Below are 21,959 nucleotides of genomic sequence, written 5' to 3' on the forward strand. Positions count from 1 at the left end.
TCCTAAGTTTACACGTTTTACACAACCTAGATTGCTTTATTTTGAACTAAACTTGAAATCTAATAAACTGAAAAGAACATTGGTTAAATAGATTGGATGTTAGGAAGAAGTTCTTCCCCATGAGGGTGGTGAGACACTGGAACAGGCTGCCCAGGGAGGTGGTGGAAGCCTCATCCCTGGAGGTTTTTAAGGCCAGGCTGGATGTGGTGCTGAGCAACCTGATTTATTGTGAGGGGTCCCAACCCATGGCAGGGGGGTTGGAACTGGATGATCCTTGAGGTCCCTTCCAACCCTGACAATTCTGTGATTCTATGATTCTATTGTGACTTCTTAGAGATACAAATATAACTTGACAATAAATAGTTGCTCTATGTCAGGGTATATTAAATGTGAGCCACAAGATGGTGCTTCTATAATTGACCTGCTTTTAGTGTAGCTCAGCTCAATTAAAAAACAAACCAAAACAAAACCCAAAAAAAACCCAACCCTTTGTCTTCTCTCCTAAAGAAGCAACAAGAAATGACTCAACATGGATCAGTTACTCTGTTGTTCCCCAACACATTTACAGCAACATGGAAATGTCATGATGACAGACAGATATATCCTCTTGGTGTTTCTTGTTCAGCACCTCCAATGGCTGGGCAACTCTACCTTGTGGGAGTTTCTTTATAAGATACAGTTCTATTGCAAGCAATAATCTGCTGTAGTTTGTGTTAAGGGAGAAATAGTGTGGGATTGCTGATGACAGCATATCCAGACATAACAGTGCAGCCAGATCTGTGCATATCCCAGGACCTGTTGCCATCACTTTGGTAGAAGTGTCCTACACTTGGAATTGTTTGGGAGGGAAGGCCAGGGTGGTTGTGTATTTGTCCTCCACATCAGGGTGTGAAGAATGCCTTCACCTGTATTCCTATTTAATGCAGTCCTCCTCACAGTATTTGAGATCTGGAGGTGACCTCTAGGAAAATAAACAGTCACAGACTTTGCTAGAAAAGTCTCTGAGGATTCTTGTAAAGGTCTTCTGATGCATCTTGCTGGGAAGCCTACAGAATCACAGAACAGTCTGTGTTGGAAGGGACCTTCAGAGGTCATCCAGTCCAGCCCCCTCTGCAGTCAGCAGGGACATCCTCCACAGCCTTGTTGAGCCTGGTCTTGAACATCTCCAGGGTTGCGGCCTCCACCACCTTCCTGGGCAACCTGTTCCAGTGTGCCACTAGCCTCATGGTGCAGAACTTGTTCCTAACATCCAATCTAACTGTACTCTTGTCTAGTTTGAAGCCATTTCTCCTTGTCCTATCACTACAGGTCTTTGCAAACAGTCTCCATCCTTCTTGTAGCCCCCTTCAGCTACTAAAAGGCTGCCCTAAGGTCTCCCTGGAGCCTTTTCTTCTCCAGTCTGAACAACCCCAGCTCCCTCAGCTTGTCCTCATAGCAAAGCTGCTCCAACCCCCTGCTCATTTTCATGGCCATCCTCTGGACCTGTTCCACTAGGTCCATGTCCTTCCTGTATTGAGGGTTCCAGACCTGAATGCAATAATCCAGATGAGGGCTTTACCTGCCCCTCTGCTGAGTTTATACTCCTCCTGTCCCCTGGGTGCACTGATAGAGATGTGGAGGCCCACAAGAGCAAGAGGCTACTGTGCTGGTTTTAAAATTGCCCCTGTGGCCTCATGCTGGGTTTCCTGTGGCAGGGCTGAGGTGCTAGGGTGGGAGGGAGCCTGTTCTGTGCTTCGGGGCCACTATTCCCCGTAGTCACAGACTGCAATGACCAGCAAAGGTGACTTTGTGCTGTGGCTGAGGATGGTGCCCAGGGGCGTTCATTGGCACACATTCCTTTCTGCCATTCCTGCTGCAGGGTGATAACTGCTGGCAGATGACTGTGAGCATCTAGGAGCTTAAAAATGTCCCAGAATATTCCCCCTGGATTTTTTTTTGTCAGAGTCTCTGCATCATGCTGCCCGCATTAGTTTCCCTGTATTGCGCACCCCAGTCAAAGTGAAAGTGCTGAATGAAAGGGATATCTTCTGTGGTAAGAATGACATTAATCTCTGCTGGATTATGACTTTATTTATCTATCTATTAGCGAAAAATAACAGCAAACTGCTGTACACAGGAGCACATTGAATAGGCCCATAATAAGAGTGTTGTTACAGTGAACTCAATAAACAACCTGCAATGAAGAGCAGCTTAGAATAAACTGTACTGAGAAATAACATGAATAAGACCGTATCAAGCACAAAGGAAACAGGAGGGACAAAGAGGAGTCAAATCTTTTCCTGGACTAAAATGTTGTGGTTATGAGCACACACGTACACATGGACAGTAGTAGTGTGTTCTTTCTTTCTTTCTTTCTACATTTTCACTAAGTAATAGTGATAAAATGTTATGAGAGGCTGTGGTGGTTTGAGCCTTAACTGGGAGTTAAGAGCTCAGATGGAGGCAAGGCTGAGAATCTCTCCCCCACTCCCCCACTCCCCCAATAGAGAGGGAAAGAAAGGGAAGGAGCAAATCCACCAAGCAATAATTTGGAGTCGGCCTGGAAGTAGAGAGGTAAAGACTTTTCTTTGAACAATATATGTATAACAGTAGCAGGTAAGGTTCACAAGGGCAAGGAACAAGGATGGATGGGAGGAGGACAAAGAAGAATAATACCAAACCAGTCTCTCTCTGAAGAGGCACAGAGGCAGCAGGGAGAAGGATCAGGCCCAAGCATGTGGCAGAGGAGCAGGAAGGCAGCCACAGTAGCTCTCATTGAGGGGAGGCAGGAGCCAAAGGGAGAGCTGATAGCTGCAATGCTCTGCTTTTTATACCCCAGCTGGGCAGGGAGGGAGGAGTGGAACAGACTCAGCTTCCCAGAAGGAAAACACCCTGGAGGGAGGGCAAAGCACCCACAAGCCCTCCACCCTTTGTCTTCAGAATGGGCATTAACCCACAACAGAGGCACTTCTTGAAATATTGTATAATCTGTCTGGAAGCAAAGCAAACTCAGTGTGCTGTTATGCAGTCTGGGTTTCTAGGAGTGTATTCCTGTTCCAGCACACTGAAGGCTGGTGAGAGGCCTTGAACACAAGCCCTATGAGGAGAGGCTGAGGGAGCTGGGATTGTTTAGCCTGGAGAAGAGGAGGCTCAGGGGTGACCTCATTGCCCTCTACAACTACCTGGAAGGTGGTTGTAGCCAGGAAGGGGTTGGCCTCTTCTCCCAGGCAGCCAGCACCAGAACAAGAGGACACAGTCTCAAGCTGTGCCAGGGGAGGTTTAGACTGGAGGTGAGGAGAAAGTTCTTCACTGAGCGAGTCATTTGTCATTGGAACGAGTTGCCCAGGGAGGTGGTTGAGTCATCGACCCTGGAGGCGTTCAAGAGGAGATTGGACGTGGCACTTGGTGCCATGGTCTAGTCATGGGGTCTGTGTTGATAGGTTGGACTCGATGATCCTCGAGGTCCTTTCCAACCTAAGTTATACTGTGATACTGTGATACTGTGAAGACTCACATGGAGCTGATACACACGGAAGCTTCTTCACAGCTGTTTAAGCTGTGCCCTCCTCATTTGCTCTGCAGACTTTCATGAATGTTGAGATCTATGTTGCTTCCCTCCTCATGCCACTGCTGTTGGTTTAGCTTGTGATGCTGAAGGAGAGGGTTTGATTTGCTGGGTCTGTTTGAACAGTGTGTTTTAGAACTCTTATAGAATAGAATGGAATGGAATGGAATGGAATGGAATGGAATGGAATGGAATGGAATGGAATGGAATGGAATAGACCAGGTTGGAAGAGACCTTCAAGATCATCACGTCCAACCCATCAACCAATCCAACCCACCTAAACAACTAACCCATGGCACCAAGCACCCCATCAAGTCTTCTCCTGAAAACCTCCAATGCTGGCGACTCCACCACCTCCCTGGGCAGCCCATTCCAATGGGCAATCACTCTCTCTGCATAGAACTACTTTCTAACATCCAACCTAAACCTCTCCTGGTGCAGCCTGAGACTGCTTCCTCTTGTTCTGGTGCTGGCTGCCTGGGAGAAGAGACTATCATCTGCCTGTCTACAACCTCCCTTCAGGTAGTTGTAGAGAATAATAAAGTCACCCCTGAGTCTCCTCTTCTCCAGGCTAAGCAATCCCAGTTCCCTCAGTCTCTCTTCACAGGGCTTGTGTTCCAAACCCCTCACCAACTTTGTTGCTCTTCTCTGGACTCATTCTTTAAAGTCTCACATGGGATCTGAGTCTTAGAGAGATGCTGGAATGGACTTGGAAATATTAAGGAATCCAGCAATGCCTCTGTGATAAAAAAGAAGGAGGCCTTTGGTCTGGCATAGATTACTGCTGGCTGTCCTGCACACAGTATAGTATTCCCATGGTCACATACAAAGATTTTCAGAAGGAAGAGCAAGGATTTCCCCAAGCTTCTGTTTTGTGGTCAAAACCTGTACTTCATTACCTTTGAACTATTTGTATGAATGTTGGGCCGACCAAGCTACTTATCTGAGGAGAAAAAAATCTTCCTCCAACTCATAGTTTAAAAAACCCCTGCACTCCATTAACTGTTTTCTGTAGCTAAATTACGTCTTATTGCTCTTTCCTGTGAATCTTTTTCCTCACAATTTATATTCAATTTATCTAGAAGGCCACTGGCAGCTTGCAGCACAAACAACTCAAATCCACAGGTAGTTCTACCATGTCTGTCATCAGAGATAAAGAGGTGTTTGAGAAAAGAGGTGAATGCCAGTATTGGTGTTCTTACCCTGTAAAAGACCAAGATGAGAAGCACAGCAGCTTTGCTGATGAGCTGCCTGATAGGCCTTATGAAGATTTGTCCTGTTTTATTATTTCTGGTTGCTGGTCTCTGGGCATTTCTAAATAAATCATTGACTCCCACCCCATCAGACAGGAAATGGACCCCTTTGGGTTCAGGATGAGCAGGATGAGTTTTTCTCCTTGAAAAAATGGGTGAAGAGGAAAGAAAGCAAGATATAGATTTCTCTGGGGGGGTAATCCCAGTGGCAAGTGCACAAATGTGGTGAAGTGTCACAGCATTGCTCTTGGAGCCATAGGAGCCCACTCTGTGCTGGGTGCATATCCTGCTGGTGTGTCTCAGGAACCTTTCTACTGTGGTACCATCACTTCGGATGTCCTAATTTCTATTTCTTCAGTATGTCCCCTTCATACAGTAATAATCTGTTTCCAAATGTGCAGAAGCAATCAGTTGCACACATGCTGTCAGTACCAGCATCTCTTGGAAGGTGTCTAAGAATATGACTTGTGGCATTTCAGCATTCCCAGGGGCCAGCAGCCAGGTGGGGCTGTGCTTGGCAGCATGATGCAACATGGCTATTGAGTCACGGAAGAAATGCCTGTGCTCAGTGACTTCCCCTACCCTTCTGCAGCCTTCCCCACCATAATTTTTTCTACACCTCAGCCAGGAGTAAGAATGTGAGAAAATGGAGAGCCCCTGCCAGCAAGGTGCTGCTCATGTGCTGGGTACAAAAATTCACCTCCAGTCTTAACCGCTGACCAAACATAGAATCATAGAATCAATAAGGTTGGAAAAGACCTCAGAGGTCATCAAGTCCAACCTATTACCCAACACCTCATGACTAACTAAAACATGGTTCCAAGTGTCACATCCAATCCTTTTTTGAACACCTCCAGGGACGGTGACTCCACCACCTCCCTGGGCAGCACATTCCAATGGCCAATTACTCTCTCTGGGAAGAACTTTCTCCTCACCTCCAGCCTAAACTTCCCCTGGCACAGCTTGAGACTGTGTCCTCTTGTTCTGGTGCTGGGTGCTGGCAGAAGAGACCAACTCCTTCCTGGCTACAACCTCCCTTCAGGGAGTTGTAGACAGCAAGAAGGTCTCCCCTGAGCCTCCTCTTCTCCAGGCTAAGCAACCCCAGCTCCCTCAGCCTCTCCTCACAAGGCTGTGCTCCAGACCCCTCCCCAGCTTTGTTGCCCTTCTCTGGACAAGTTCAAGTGTCTCAATGTCCTGCTTGAATTGAGGAGCCCAGAACTGGACACAGGACTCTAGGTGTGGCCTAACCAGTGCTGAGTACAGGGGCAGAATGACTTCCCTGCTCCTGCTGGCCACACTGTTCCTGATGCAGGCAGGATGGCATTGGCCTTCTTGGCCACCTGGGCATACTGCTGGCTCATGTTCAGCTGCAGTCCACCAGTACCCCCAGGTCCCTCTCTGCCTGGCTGCTCTCCAGCCGCTCTGACCCCAGCCTGTAGCTCTGTGTGGGGTTGTTGTGGCCAAAGTGCAACACCAGGCACTTGAACTTGTTCAATGCCATCATGTTGGACTCTGCCCATCTGTGCAGGTCCCCCTACTATCATTTCAGAACTGCTCCTTGTACCTTGATCTCTGGTGGGTTCACACCATACAAACCCTCCTTTCTGAGTGGCCCTAACCTTTGCTTCTTCTCTGCAGCTGGACAAAGAAGGATTTCTTTCTCCTGCTGGCTAGAGGAGGTGAGCTCAGAAGGAGAAAGAGCTTGGGTGGCCAAGTTGCAGGTGGCAAAAGAGCTGGGAAGGGTCTGCATGCAGACAGCTGACGTAAGGGTATGTAAAGCGATGAGGGCCAAACTCTCATCATTCCTTTAGACCTAAATGTTTGTATGTGTTACCAAATCCTCATGTAAAACTATATAAACGTTTTCACATGTTGAACTGCAGATTAACTGTGGTGCTTATGATGATAATTAAAACCACAAACACAGCATATTGTGAAAAATGCCACATGCACATTTAATTATGACTCAGATTTCCAGGCCTGCACTCAGGGAAAGGAATTATTGGGTGCCTCTTGAAAGTTATTCTTTGTTATTTGGCAAATATTAGGCAATGCTGAGTATCCTGCTGGATTTGATCTCATTATTTGCAGAATTTGGAGAAGATCTTTAATGATTTCTGGAGTTATTGTTTAGCTCTGGATTTATTTATTTATTTCACAGTCTCACAGTATCACTAAGGTTGGAAGAGACCTCGAGGATCATCGAGTCCAACCTGTCACCACAGACCTCATGACTAGAACATGGCACCAAATGCCATGTCCAATCTCCTCTTGAACACCTCCAGGGATGGTGACTCCACCACCTCCCTGGGCAGCACATTCCAATGACGAATGACTTGCTCGGTGAAGAACTTTCTCCTCACCTCCAGCCTAAACTTCCCCTGGCACAGCTTGAGACTGTGTCCTCTTGTTCTGGTGCTGGTTGCTAGAGAGAAGAGACCAACCACTTCCTGGCTACAACCACCTTTCAGGTAGTTGTAGAGGGCAGTGAGGTCACCCCTGAGCCTCCTCTTCTCCAGGCTAAGCAACCCCAGCTCCCTCAGCCTCTCCTCACAGGGCTATGCTCAAGGCCTCTCCCCAGCCTCGTTGCCCTTCTCTGGACACTTTCAAGTGTCTCGATGTCCTTCCTAAACTGAGGGGCCCAGAACTGGACCTCAGCAAGGCCTTTGACACTGTCCCCCACAGCAAACTCCTGGCCAAGCTGTCAGCCCATGGCTTGGACGGGAGCACACTGCGATGGGTTAGGATCTGGCTGGATGGCCGAGCCCAGAGAGTGGTGGTGAATGGTGCCACATCCAGCTGGTGGCCAGTCACTAGTGGCATTCCCCAAGGATCAGTGCTGGGCCCCATGCTCTTTAACATCTTTATTGATGACCTGGATGAAAGCATTGAGTCCATCATCAGTAAATTTGAATTTGCTGATGACACCAAGCTGGGGGCAGGAGTTGATCTGCTGGAGGGTTGAGAGGCTCTGCAGAGGGACCTCGACAGGCTGGACAGATGGGCAGAGTCCAAGGGCATGAGATTTAACACATCCAAGTGCCAGGTTCTGCACATTGGCCACAACAACCCCATGCAGAGCTACAGGCTGGGGTCAGAGTGGTTGGAGAGTGGTCAGGTAGAGAGGGACCTGGGGGTGCTGGTTAATGGTAGGCTGAACATGAGCCTGCAGTGTGCCCAGGCAGCCAAGAGGGCCAATGGCATCCTGGCCTGCATCAGGAACAGTGTGGCCAGCAGGAGCAGGGAGGTCATTCTGCCCCTGTACACTGCACTGGTTAGGCCACACCTCGAGTCCTGTGTCCAGTTCTGGGCCCCTCAGTTTAGGAAGGAGGTTGACTTGCTGGAACAAGTCCAGAGAAGAGCAACAAAGTTGGTGAGGAGTTTGGAACACAGCCCTGTGAGGAAAGACTCAGGGAGCTGGGGTTGCTCAGCCTGGAGAAGAGGAGACTCAGGGGTGACCTTCTTGCTCTCTACAACTACCTGAAGGGAGGTTGTAGACAGGTGGATGTTGGTCTCTTCTCCCAGACAGCCAGTACCAGAACAAGAGGACACAGTCTCAGGCTGCGCCAGGGGAGGTTCAGGTTGAATGTTAGGAAGAAGTTCTACACAGAGAGAGTGATTGCCCATTGGAATGGGCTGCCCGGGGAGGTGGTGGAGTCGCTGTCATTGGAGGTGTTCAGGAGGAGCCTTGATGGGGTACTTGGTGCCATGGGTTAGCTGTTTGGGTGGGTTGGACTGGTTGATGGGTTGGACACGATGATGTTGAAGGTCTCTTCCAACCTGGTTTGGTTTATTCTAAATAAATTCAAGAACAGAGAGATTTTTATTCTAAACTAGACACAGTAGTCAAGGTGTGGCCTAACCAATGCAGAGTACAGGGGCACAATGACTTCCCTGCTCCTGCTGGCCACACTATTCCTAATGCAGGCCAGGATGTCATTTATTTAATAGTTTCTTACATATCTTTAAATATAAGGGTTTGGTGTGATTGGCATATAATAATTCAGATCAAATATCTAGCAAAAAACTTCATTGTTTTGCTAGTTCAAACCATTGAAAGGAGTGTAAATCTACAGAGTGGGAGGGAAAAGAATTTTACCAAATGGTGGGGTTTGGAGATTTGGAATTATTTTTATTTAGGGGTTTGGGGATTTGTAATTATTTGTATTAAATGTTTGCAACACCCAAGCAAAGGTTTCTGAAAGTTGCTTAACTATCTTTTGGGGGGGATGGTTTGCCATGGTTGTTTCCTGTCCTCACTTCACTGTGCAGAACTGAGTCTGCAGCTTGGTCTCAGAGCCAAGCAAGCCAGGACATTGACTTGGGACAGTGACATTCCATGAAGAATGACCAATTGCTCTGGAGTGTGATAGCTACATCAGCAGCTAAATAAAATTAAAATTAATGTGGGATTTTTTTTTTTTATGTTTTAACCAGTCTCACAAATTTTTGTGAGACATGGTTTTGAGACATAGTTTTGAGCAATTACAGAATGCAAGAGTAAAAATGAGGCAAGCAGCATTCCCAAGGCAATGATGCAAATATCAGTACTCCTCCCAGCAGAATGGAGACAGGAGAGTAACTGCCTGATGTAGGTAAAAATATAACTTGCTTTGCATAAGCTGCCACTCAACATGGGAGAGTTTGGTCTTTTGACTTCTTCCAGCATCACTGAAATGCATCTGTTCCATCATGATCCTCCACTGAGCTTTCTGTTCAACTGCAAGTTTGAGCCTAGCTCTTCACTGAAGCTGTGTCTGTACAGTGAGCATCTCATTTGCCTACCACTGCAACCTGCACACCCATTCTTGAGAGTGTTAGGACCACCACATTACCATGGTGTGGGTGGGGCTGTTTGATGGACCTTTACACCATCCTGTATGAAGAGATGTGCCCAAACTATGTGCATGAAGCAAAAAGCAGTGAAAGATTAACAACCCAGAAAAAAACATTAAAAATACTGAAGCTGGGGTGTTTTGCTTTTTTTCCAGCAACCAGAAATCTTCAAAGTTAACAATGATGAATACACTTAATAATGATTATGACAATGATGATGATGATGATGACAACGATGACTTAAAGTGTTATAAGTCATATTTAAAGATTCCAACAGAGAAACGAGGGAATCTAAAGAGTTAACCTCTGAAAAGATTTCTTTCCTTTTTTTATTAAAGTCTATGCCTTTAAAATTTTTTACAGATCTTGAACAGAAAAGTACTAAAACGCAAATAAATCACTATTGGGTGTGAAAAGGAAAATTAAGATAACTCTAAACAATCCCATTGGAGAGAGATCTACCATAAGATCTTGTTCCCAAAAAGTTCTCTTCTCTTCTTCCTTCTTCGCTCTGGAGAGATACTAACTTGCTTCTGCTTGACCTTGGCTGCATTGGTTTAGTATTAACATTCTTCTGCTCCTTTCTTCCTTCTTTTGTACAGGGTGGTAGGCAGAAAGGGAGAAGCTAGTAGCTTCCCCTGGTCCTTGACCAGGGGGGTTCTTGTGATGTTTATTAATTGTAAATACCTGTAAATATTATAGATCCTGTATCTTTTGTACACATTCATTGCATTCCATTGTAGATTGCACTTTTGCCTGTCAATACAGCTTCCATTTGCTTCCAGCTGTGCTGGTCTGGCAAAGTGAATAGAATAGAATAGAATAGAATAGAATAGAATAGAATAGAATAGAATAGAATAGAATATCTCTGACATTTGTTAGGAAGAAGAGAGGCTTTTTGAGCCTGTATTACCTTGTGAATTCTTGGTTTTCACTTGCAACCTATTGCCACAAGGTTGATTTTCAGGTGTTTTCAGGATTTTTAAAGAAATGAGTTTGGGTTTTAGTCTCCAAGCCCCAGACAACCTTTTCAGCATTGTGTTATTTTCACTCCACAGGAATCATTAAAACAGATAAAGATAATTTCAGTCAACAACCCATTAGTCTTTCTGAATGCCAGGAAATTCCACACTGACCTGATAAAGATAATCCAAAAGGATAGCAGGAGCAGCCAGCCCTGTGAAGACATGAACAAGGTAGGATGTGCTATATGCCTCAGTAATCCTGGTGACAGACCATCTCTTGGAGAATGCAGTCAGATTCTGAGACAGGTATAAAAAGGCAATATTGTAAGTGATTAATTTAGTCTAGAATAAAGTTAATCCTCATCTTAATTAGATTCAATATTACATAGGATAGGATAGGATAGGATAGGATAGGATAGGATAGGACAGAATAGAATAGAATAGAATAGAATAGAATAGAATAGAATAGAATAGAATAGAATAGAATAGACCAGGTTGGAAGAGACCTTTGAGATCATCAAGTCCAACACCATCTAATCAACTAAACCGTGGCACCAAGCACCTATCCATTCTGTTCCTAAACACCTCCAGTGATGGTGACTCCACCACCTCCCTGGGCAGCACATTCCAATGACCAGTCTCTTTTTCTATGAAGAACTTCTTCCTAACATCCAGCCTAAAATGTTGGAGGGGAAATTTCAACCCACCACAGGCCATCTTTCTGCTATGAAATGTTTGAGCTCGTTTTAGGCAGTGTTTTCTTCTCATTTGGGTTTCTGAAAAGTCTCCACTTTATTTTATTTTTCCCTCAGTTAACAACCATCAAAAATGAGCAAATCCATATTTCTTTTCATCGAAACTGCTGTTTTGTGTCGGTTGTTTATTGTTTTGTTTTGTTGGTGTTTTTTTCCCCCAGAGCAAGTCATACTTTAAGAAATCAACAACAGTTTTTGTGATATATTACACATCAGAAAAAGAAAAAAAAAATCCCCTTAAAAAAAATATAAAGTGATGCTTCTCTAAAAAAATCCCCAAAACACACAAAAACAAAACAAAGAAAGAACCCACAACAAAACAACCAAAAAATAACACCGCCAACGCGATGTTAAATTCTGAGCAGCTGCAATCCCAAACAACACCTTGCAGAGTGTTGGGAAATGATAGCTACGGAGTCAGCAAAACACAGGTGTAAGAGGCTCCCTCTGCGGAGCACAGCTAGCTGTGGCGTTTGCTCGTGCAGTTGGGTTCCTTGGGATGTTGTTGCCTTGGGAAGCCTGGCTGGCAGTCGTCTCTGGGAATCTGCATGCGGTGTGAGAAAAACATCTCACCGGGCTGTTCAGCTTGAGCCTTGCACTGTGCCTGCTGTGATGCATATCACCACCACCATCATCATCATCATTATTACTATTATTTTTAGGGTTGAGGTTTTTGGGTGGGTTGGGTTTTTTTTTTGTTGTTGTTGCTTTTTTTCTTCTGCATTAATGTAACCAAGATCATAACAGCAGCATATGCACAACAAAGCTGCTAACTGAGGAAATATCAGGCTTACAGCATTTCTTTGCACCACAGTTGCTTATCAATGAAGCGTATATATAGCCTAATTAACATAACTGGAACGACTGTAATTATGCTATCATTTTGTTTACTTTAGCACATTCTGTTGAGGTATATGGGTAGCAATATTTGTTATTGAAATATTCCCCCTTGCTACATTCAGGCTGTTTAATTATCCTGTTAGTCTATTTTATTTATGGTGTGATTTGGTTGCTTAAAAGTGAGGAAAGTGTTGAAGTCCACAAACTCTTGGCTTACATATTCTTCTCTATTTTGGATCTTGGACACAATCTGATAAAGCTTTGAGTGGTTCTTACTCATACAAGTAAAGCAGTCCTGTTATAATTAATGTCACTATTGGCTTAAATGAGACTTTGGAGGATAGAAACCTAAATATAAAAATAATGAGGAACATACACTGCAAAAAAAGCCTTTCAAGCTCCCTGTTTGAGAAAGTGCAATGCAATAGCAAAGCTGCTAGTTTGGGATAGCACTGCTAGACAAAAACAATGAAGGAAAAGCATATCAAATATTTCTATTTCCCTGGCTTAGAATTGCATCCACTTATGGTAAAAGCAAGATAACTCTCCCATGAATGTTTCCAAAGAAGGTTCTGTGTGCAGACAGATGATGATTGCCTCAGCTTTTGTATAGCCCACACTTCCATCTTCATGGATTCATTGATGGAGTCACCAGTGCCCTCTGAGCCCATGAAAGCCTAAGCATCCTTGGTGTGTTGCTGTGTTAACATTACTCAGAAGAAGTAATCATGTTACACTTGTATCCCTCATGTCCTTAGAGCAAGAGGAGAAGGGAAGGACACATCGGGCATCAGTCCTTGATGGCAGACATCTCTTGAGGTCTGAGGTGGCAGAAATCATTGTGATGCTGTTGTCTTCAGCTTCCTTAACCCTCACTCACCCACAGCGCAGACACACAAAGCCCTTCACTGGCTCTCACCAGCAGAAGTGGCGCAAACCAGCTCACCCAGTAGGGACCTGGATCACCTGTGCCTGTGTCTTTCACCAGGGTTAATGCTCATTGCTTCACAGTGGTGTGCAGAGCATTAACAAAGCAAGTCATATTTGCACAGCTCTATGATTGCCATAATTAGGAATGCCAAGAGTATATTTTAAGGTAAGGATGTATAAATTAACATAAACATACTGAGAGTGTTGGCAATTTACCACACCTTTGGCTGCAGTCCAGGGCCTTTCTTCATATTAAAGCAATAACAAAGGTTCTCTCAGGTCTCTCACTGAGTTTGCTGGTTGGCTAGAAAGGAAATATCCTCTTTTATTTTGGCTTTTGATGGAGCAAAACTGTTCATGGTAGTGTTTTCATTGGAAGAGCACCTCTCATGTGCAAGCAGTCAGTTGGGGATGAGTTTACTCCTCAAGCTGACACATATCACAGACAAAGTGCCTTCAGCATGTGGCAGGTCAGAGGTATCCAGATCCTCCCAGGGATCTTCTGATGAAAACTGGATGGCCAAAATTTTCCCTCTCCTCTCCATACCAGCCCATTTACACAAAGTCAGCATAGACATCTAATTTGAAGAAACCAAGTACCAAAAGGTGGGGGGAATGCAACGTTTGGTTTATTTCCTGAAAACTGCAATCACACCATAATCAAAAATGATTGAAAAAGCCGCACATTTCGAGCCTGCTGTCAAAGAAGTCTCACAGTGGCTTTGCTGCCCGCCTGCATTTCTTTACCACTCTTGGTCAGGCACCATATGTAAATGAACACTGCTTACGCGCTAGCTCTCCCTTAGACTTACATCAGCTACTCCTACTAAAAGCGCAATATGTGGAACTTAATAATCTGCCAGGTGCTTTTATTTACCAGGTTGAGGGGGGTTTTGTTTGGTTGGTTGTTGTTTTTTTCCATTTAAAATTGCTTGTGGGGTTTTCTGGTCACTTGAATCTCATTTAAATGAGTAGACCCAAATTCATCTCTGACAATACATCATGAAAGTGATGTAGCTTTGCATAAGAGAAGAATTTCATCCACAGAATGCACTATTTTATCATTATTTTTTATAGATTTTAAAGAATGAAATAATCTGTGACTGGAACACAACCATATCTACACTGTTTCTAACCTCTGGACATTCCCATGAATACGAGACACTTGAACATGTCCAGAGAAGGGCAACAAGGCTGGTGGGAGGTCTTGAGCACAGCCCTATGAAGAGAGGCTGAGGGAGCTGGGATTGTTTAGCCTGGAGAAGAGGGGGCTCAGGGGAGACCTCATTGCTCTCTACAACTACCTGAAGGGAGGTTGTAGCCAGGTGGGGGTTGATCTCTTCTCCCAGCCAACCAGCACCAGAACAAAACGACACAGTCTCAAGCTGCACCAGGGGAAGTTTAGGCTGGAGGTGAGGAGTAAGTTCTTCCCAGAGAGAGTAATTGGCCATTGGAATGTGCTGCCTAGGGAGGTGGTGGAGTTCCCATCCCTGGACGTATTCGAAACAGGATTGAATGTGACCCTCAGAGCCATGGTTTAGTTGTTAGGAGTTGTTAAGTATTAGATAATATGTTGGACTTGATGATCTATGAGGTCTTTTCCGACCTGGTTGATTCTGTGATTCCATGAAGACTTGAGGACATCACCTTTGCAGAAAAATACACACATGTGCATCTCTTTCCATTTCTCTTGTGCCATCCCAAAGTCTTTAGCATTAAAATGATGACTGAATCTCTCTCCTTTGCTTATACAAACACAGAGACAGGGCTGGGGCTCAGTGCCAAGTACCTCAGTATCCAGGGAAAGCAGGGAAAATTGTGCCTTAGGAACTGCAGTGCTGGATGTCTATGGTGGGACATGAGGGTAGTCATGATTTTTATCCTCCTGATCTCTTTCCCTGACACACTTGTGGCATCTCCTCCCTCAGTGTAGCTCATTAGTTGGTAATGGGGTGCACAGAACTTTTTTGTGCACTGTAAAGAGCAGAGACCAAGTGTTGTGACACGCCTGCCACTGACCCTGGCTGGACTTGCCAATCTTTGTCTTCCACTCCTGCATTCCTGCTTCAGACACTACATATGCAAATGTCTTTCTGTTGCTTGTTAAACTGTCCTTGAAGTTTAACCTTTGTGATTCCCAGCTTGGCTTCTCTTAAGTACACTGTCAATCACGTTAGGTTTTTGAGATGTGTGATGATTTAGTGGGATTTATACAAACAGACACCGGTTTCACTTGCTGAAAACGTGTGCTTTCGTTTTCCACTGCGATTTCTTACATTCAGAATGAGGAAGAGAAATCCCTCCTGGTTTAAACAGCTTTCTCATATTCCACAGTTGTATGTGGGAACAATAACCACTCAGTGTCTGGACACAGGGCCCTGCCACCTCAGAGGGGTGACGTGAGACCCTCTCCCGTTGCACAGAGTCTTGCTCTATCAGCAATCCCATGCTGTGAACCATTTCATCATCACAGTTGTCATCTGGGAAAGCAAGCAGGATTTTGCCCTTTATTTTGGTGGTGTTTTTGCTTGCTGCTCGAACTCTTGCCCTCCCCATCCCTTTTCCTACCATAAACACTGCTTCTGCTCCTCTTCCCCTCCCTTCCAGTCCCTTTGCCTTTGCCCTTTCCTCTCCTCTCACACAGCTCGTGTTTCCCTTCTACTGGGTTATCTCAACAGTTTATATTAAGCTCCTCTGCTAAGCACATGGCATTTGTGCAGCTGCACACCCCACTCAGGCTCACTCCATGCCTCTTTTGTTTACCCTAGGTGCAGGTGACAGCAGCACAGGCTGGAGCAACCAGCTGGTGCTGTCAGGAAGAGCAATAGGTAAAGCTTTGCTTGAGCAAGCCTAACTCCTGTAGTCACTGATGCCTTGTCTGTGTGCCCAGCCTTAGCCTGGAGAGACCTAGTAGTTTATGCAACTGGGAAACATGTAGCATCCAGCTTTGAAGAAAGGGATTTTTTAAAAGTACCAGAAGGAGTAAGGAATGAAAACCTTGTTTAAGAAAGCCTGGCACACCCCATACACAGCTAATGGTGTGTGTGCTGTTGTGAGGATCCTTGACTCCTGTCCACTGCTGTGGTCCACAGGGAAGTGCCTGCAATGAGCAAGGCAAGCACAGCAAGTAGGGAAAATAACTGCAGACAGCCAAGACTGTTGTGAGAACATCCATTGCCTGACATGCCTTCCTAAACTGGAATTAGAGCCAGGGACAGGGACTGATGAAGAGAGAGCCTCAAAGGTATGCAATGACCCCCGACGGCAGAGGTTTGTGGTGTACATTTCCCCAGCATGGCTTTTCTACTAAGGCCACTTTGACAAGTGTAGTGGTGGAAGCTGCATTCATTCATGGGCACTGGCTTCCTAAACCACTGCCTCTGCAGAGAACAGCTGCTCTGTAGAATGCTTCTTCACCTACCTTAGTCATTTCCCAACAGACAGGAAACTAATCCTCTCTTCAGACCAAAGGGTCTCTCGTGACCCCAAAGTGAGACAAGTCAGGAAAATATTGCATTTTTATTCAAACCAGCCCTTGTTTAACTCTGCTGGTTTTATCAGCAAATTGCTTTCTTTTAAGATCTCCCACATGTGACAAGTCACGTTGTAATGCATCACTTCAGGCTGTATCTTTCAAGTTGCATTAGAGTGAGACAAGCCTAACGTGATTTGATGCTTGCAACCTGCTTCAAACATGGCATGTGAAAGATCTGAAAGAGATGCATCTTTCAGGGGAAACAAAGAGTTCATATATTTCATATTTTTTTTAAACATTTATTTACATTTTCCTTCCTCTTTAGTTTCGAACTGAAATTTAGTGGTTGGACTGTTAGAAAAATCACTGCAGCTGGCTTTGGGGGGGGGGGGGGGGGGTGTTATTTGCTTAAAGATTCTACCAGCTGCCACTTGTTTGCTTAATTTCTGCCTTACATTTCCCCAACTCTTTAGTTGCCTTTCCAGGGGTTCCTGAGGCTGCAGCTCAGGTCAGCCTTCTCATGCAGGCGACACAGGTCATGCCTTGGAAATTCGAACTGCCTCCATCCCTTTCAGCCTTCTCACGAGACGCACAACAGAGTTTGGCTCTTGGTGAACCTTAGCCAAATTCTCATTCGTTGCATATGCAAATTTGCCTTCTAAAAACCTGATTGGAAGTGCTAATCTCTGCAGAGAGAGTCACTCAAAACCCCTCTATAAAATATCTAAATAAATACATCATGGAAAACAAATAAATCCTGGTGATGATAAAGGGCTAATCCAATAAACTAATCTGATCAAAAGATCAGTCTCGTAAAATCAATTACATTTGTCTTCAAACACAAAGACACAGACGAGGTTCTTAGAAGAAATACGTTCTCTGTAGGGATTAAACCACAAATTGATTTATGAATATACTCCCCTAAGAGAAACTGGAATGTAATTCCTAAAGCATCTCTATCAAGAACCAACAGGAATTTGGTCTCTTTTGTACTAGTTTAGCCACTCACTCGAAAACATGTAAACACTGTTTGGTATACAGCGTGTGATTTATAGCACGCTCTGGTTTGGTCTCAGTGCTTTCAAGGAGAACAACAGCAAGCTGTAAAACCTTCTGCTCCAGATCATTCCTTCAAAATAAATCCAGTTCAGCTGCTCTGCAAGGACTGGTATTTCAAAGTGATAACTGGCAATTTATAAATCACCCACTGTATTTTGCAATGAGACAGCACATCTGGAATCCATATTTATTTCCCCTTAATAACTGTGAGGGTGCCGCTGCATTGATTGTTTCATATCATCTACATTTCACCCTAATAACTAACCTCGAGGAAGAGCAAAGAAGAGCACTTTTCCCTGTTTCCCCCCTCCCCCTTCCCATTCAGGGACTATTCTAAGATGGACTGTTTCAAATAAATTCAAAGAAGATATTGAACCAACAGAAGTTCAATGTTTTCATGACTTTATTAATGAAATCCATATTGGAGTCATTTAGGCTTCATTCCCTTTTCAGGCATCAAATATGAAGGCTGAGCAACACAAAGAGGAAATATTTTATTTCATTTCTCAAAAGCAGTCAAAATGTTGAGTCACTTCAGGGTTGACTTTTGTAACTGTGTGACTTTGCCTGCCTCCAGGGTCTGTAAAATTGCCAAAATAAATTCTAGGAAACTGGTGGGACTACACTACCAGGAGAGAGATTTAACAGCAAGAAGATTGATTACAGCCAGCTCTGCTAAGGGACAGTTGTAACAGGCCAAGGTGCATTCCCTGCCTGCCTCCAGGCTGAAATCTGCAAAAAATGTGTAACCTGGACTGTTCCCACTCGCAGTTCCAGCCCCCCCAGCCTTGGGAAACAACTACACAGTTTGTAACTGGCCTTGTCCTAAAGCCTTGCCAGAAGAGAGTCAAAGACACCTGTGGATGTGTCGTCTCCTACCAGCTCATGGCTGGCCACATAGAAGGCTCCATTCAAAGCATGTTTCATTGAGCAGAGCACAACTTTTCTGCTTTGCTCATGGTTTCTTTAGCCCAGTTTCATGTTTGATGCCAAGGTTTCTGTGTTAAAAGGCATCATGTTTTGGCATCTTTTAAACTTGTATTAAGGTTTATATTGAGCCTTTTATTACTGAAGCATAATAATCCTGTATAGGTAAGCTGAAAAATTAACCTCTCAAGCTAAAAGAGACGTGGAACTGCATAGGAAAGGTTGGATTACCACCTACTTTGTAATGCAGATCCTAATCATTGCTAATGGCATAAAATTGGCATACTTTAAAATACTTTTACAACAGGGTTCTCTCTCTGCTCCTGCCTAATAGTGCACATAAATCAGAAATACCAAAGATGAAATCATTGGCTCCGCGTCACACTAGACATTCAAAATCATTATCCCAAAATCCTTTTGGGAAGCAGACAAGATGCTCTCAGGTCAGCTTCCTGTAGATTGTAGGTCAGTAGCACAAAGACATGGCATATAATTGGACTCAAGTGGTAGTCGGAGCTCATAAGAGGCCAAGGACAAATTAGTTCAAATTGCCTCCTACTTTAAAAAGAGACATTTCAACATGGGCACAGTTCAGATTTGCAGCTGCCTGACCTACTGATAAATGCAAGGCTTTAATATTTCCAGAAACTGAACAGTGAACAATTTGGGTGTCTGAATATGACAGGAAGCATCATCCCTTTTGATCCAGAGCATTTCTGTGAACAGTTTGGCTTCAGGATGAACTCTGAATCCTTGAATGTGTATCGAAGAGCACAAACCTCAGCTTTAAACTCCAGGTTATAAAGGGAAATGCAGACTGAAATGAAAGCAGCATGCAAATACTAACTATGAAATGTTTCCAATAAATACCAGATACTGCTTTTAAATGCTATATGACATTTTGCAGATGCAGAAAACAATCAGACATCTATTGTCAGCCAATTAGTACATTAAAATAAATACATATGCAAAAATCAGTAACTGGTATTGGTCTTGATGTCATGTAAATGATATATGTTTAATTTATTTTACCAAGGAAGGTTTCAAATGACTAAGCACTCATGCTGAATAATGGGAGAATAAATCAGGAAAGGATCAGTCTATATATATGTCCTCTTTCTTTTATTCTCCAGCTATCCAATAGCAGCTGCAGAAGGCAGCATAAGATTAGACTTAAGACTCTTTCGTCTGACTCGAAGTGGCAAATGTGTTCCTAAAACTCAGGAGACAAAGAAGTTGTCTGTATGAAACCTAGGTTCCCATTCACATCTGACTCTCAGTTAATGCACAGTAACACTGAGCACATTTCACACTTTGAGTAGAGCAAACAAATATGTGCTTACTGAGAAAATTCATCAGCAGTAGGATTTATCATACAGTCAGGCTGGAAGGAGGGCAAAGTGGCTAAGGTATGAACCCCTGACACAAAAGAATCTGCTTTTAAATTCACCCCAAGCTTTCTTGGTGATGTTGGACCAGTTACATGGCCTCCCATGTGCCTCAATTTCCTTTATGGATTGCAGGGCTAACAGCATCACTCTCCATCAAAAGGAGGACAGTCTTGTAGGTTTGTGATTCAGCCTCGCTATCCTGGCAGGAAGAAACAACACATTGTGCTTCTCACTCTGTGAGGTTATTTCTGGACCTTTACAAGGAGGTAAGAGAGAGATGAAAGCACCATCTGAATTGTGCTTGCTGCTGGAACAAAAGTAATGGTGTCTATCAGATTTAATCAAGTTGTTTGTCTGCTTTTACTCTGCTGTACTAGAAACGCTGCAGCACTTTGTTTTCTTTGTAGCATTTTGATGCAACACTCCTCCGTTGGCTACGTTCATGCTCAAAGAGATTTAGAATTGGACATAACTTTTAAGTGGTACTTCTAGTGTTTGTCTCAAGGGCCTGACTCTCAGAATCTGTCACATTCCCCCAGTGTGCTAACATTTCAGCTGATGCATTGCAGCCACCATTGTAAAGCAGTAGCCATATTTCTATAGGTATTGCTCTGTAATGAGTAAATGGTTCCTGGTGAATGAAGCTGGTAACACAGGATGTGGCAGGTTCCAGTTTTACTTTCAGAAGGCATCACGGCAGTGTCTGGCTGGGTACCTGAGACCATCCAAGGACCCCTAGGACCCCTAGGGGCCTGTTTTCCCCAGCCACAGGACTTTGGAGAGGGAACACATATTTACTAGTGCAGCACAAGGTAAGGTTAAGAAGCAGGTTGCAATTCTAGTGCACTAAAGTCAACAGCAAGCTCTTGTTGACTTCTGCAGCAGGACCATTTCATCCTTTAGGTGTCTTCTGCAAAGTGCCCTCACTCACCATACTCTCTGAGCTGAAAAGCAATGGAGGTGCATGCTCTTCAAACATTTGTGAAACTGGTTTTTCAGCTCATTTCCACCCTTGCCCATCTTGCCCATCTCTATTTTTTTTCTTTTTCACACCCTTTCTCCTCTCTCTGACATTTCCAAACCCAGCTTTGAAGTCATTGACCTTGAAAACATAAAACAAGAGAGCAATTCAGTTGTCAAGTGCAAATACCTTGACAGATGCAGCATACAATCCAAGCTGTGAAGCCAAACAAACCTGTAACATGTCACATCATAAACCTTCCTTCCCTCTGCCTGGGTTTCTACAGCGGATTGTTGTTCCCTTGTTTGCATCATTCCTTTGCGAAGCACTCTTGAGATCATAGTGACCTTAGTCTCTGTAATAAATGTATCACAGAGATGGTATGATTCATGGATTTGGGTAATATTTTTTAACAAACCTTTTAGCTGTCAGCAGGGATTTATGGCATGGATCCCTTGCTCTTATGAAATCAGCCACAACCACCAAAATCACAAGAACCTCCAACTCTCAGCAATGTCTGATGCTGTGTTGTCAATAGGGAGGATTAAGAGGACCACACTGCGGGATTCACACTAAAGCTGTCCAGGACATCCTGGGTCCCTCAATGGCCACAGTAGTTGGCTCCACACTGTTAGGACTTCTCATGGTGGCAAGGTTCCCAGCTGGTATTTAACCCTAGACCACTACTTTAGAAATGTGAAACTGAACCTGCAAATACTTGAACCTCCGGGCCAAGTCCTTCAGCACAGAGGTAGCAGTAGATGTACAACAATTTTTGTATGTAGGCAAACCACTAGAGGGAGGGAGAGGTCCGCAGTGCCTGAGCAGCCCTTCCTGAACCAGCTTCTCCATCTCCTCCATCATCAAACATGGGCTAGATCCTGCTTTTTAGTAGTGGGTGAGGATTTTGGTTTTGACCCTACTCATAGGCCAAATGAAGGTGGCAGCATTTCTCCAAGGACTTCAGTGTTTGGCCCTCCAAAAAACTGCTCAGCAGCTTTTCTTCAGCCCCAAGCACTGCTC

The sequence above is a fragment of the Melanerpes formicivorus genome, unplaced genomic scaffold (genome assembly GCF_026170545.1).
Source record: "Melanerpes formicivorus ecotype bairdi unplaced genomic scaffold, bMelFor1.0.p_v2 SCAF_94, whole genome shotgun sequence".
NCBI classification, from domain to species: Eukaryota; Metazoa; Chordata; class Aves; order Piciformes; family Picidae; genus Melanerpes; species Melanerpes formicivorus.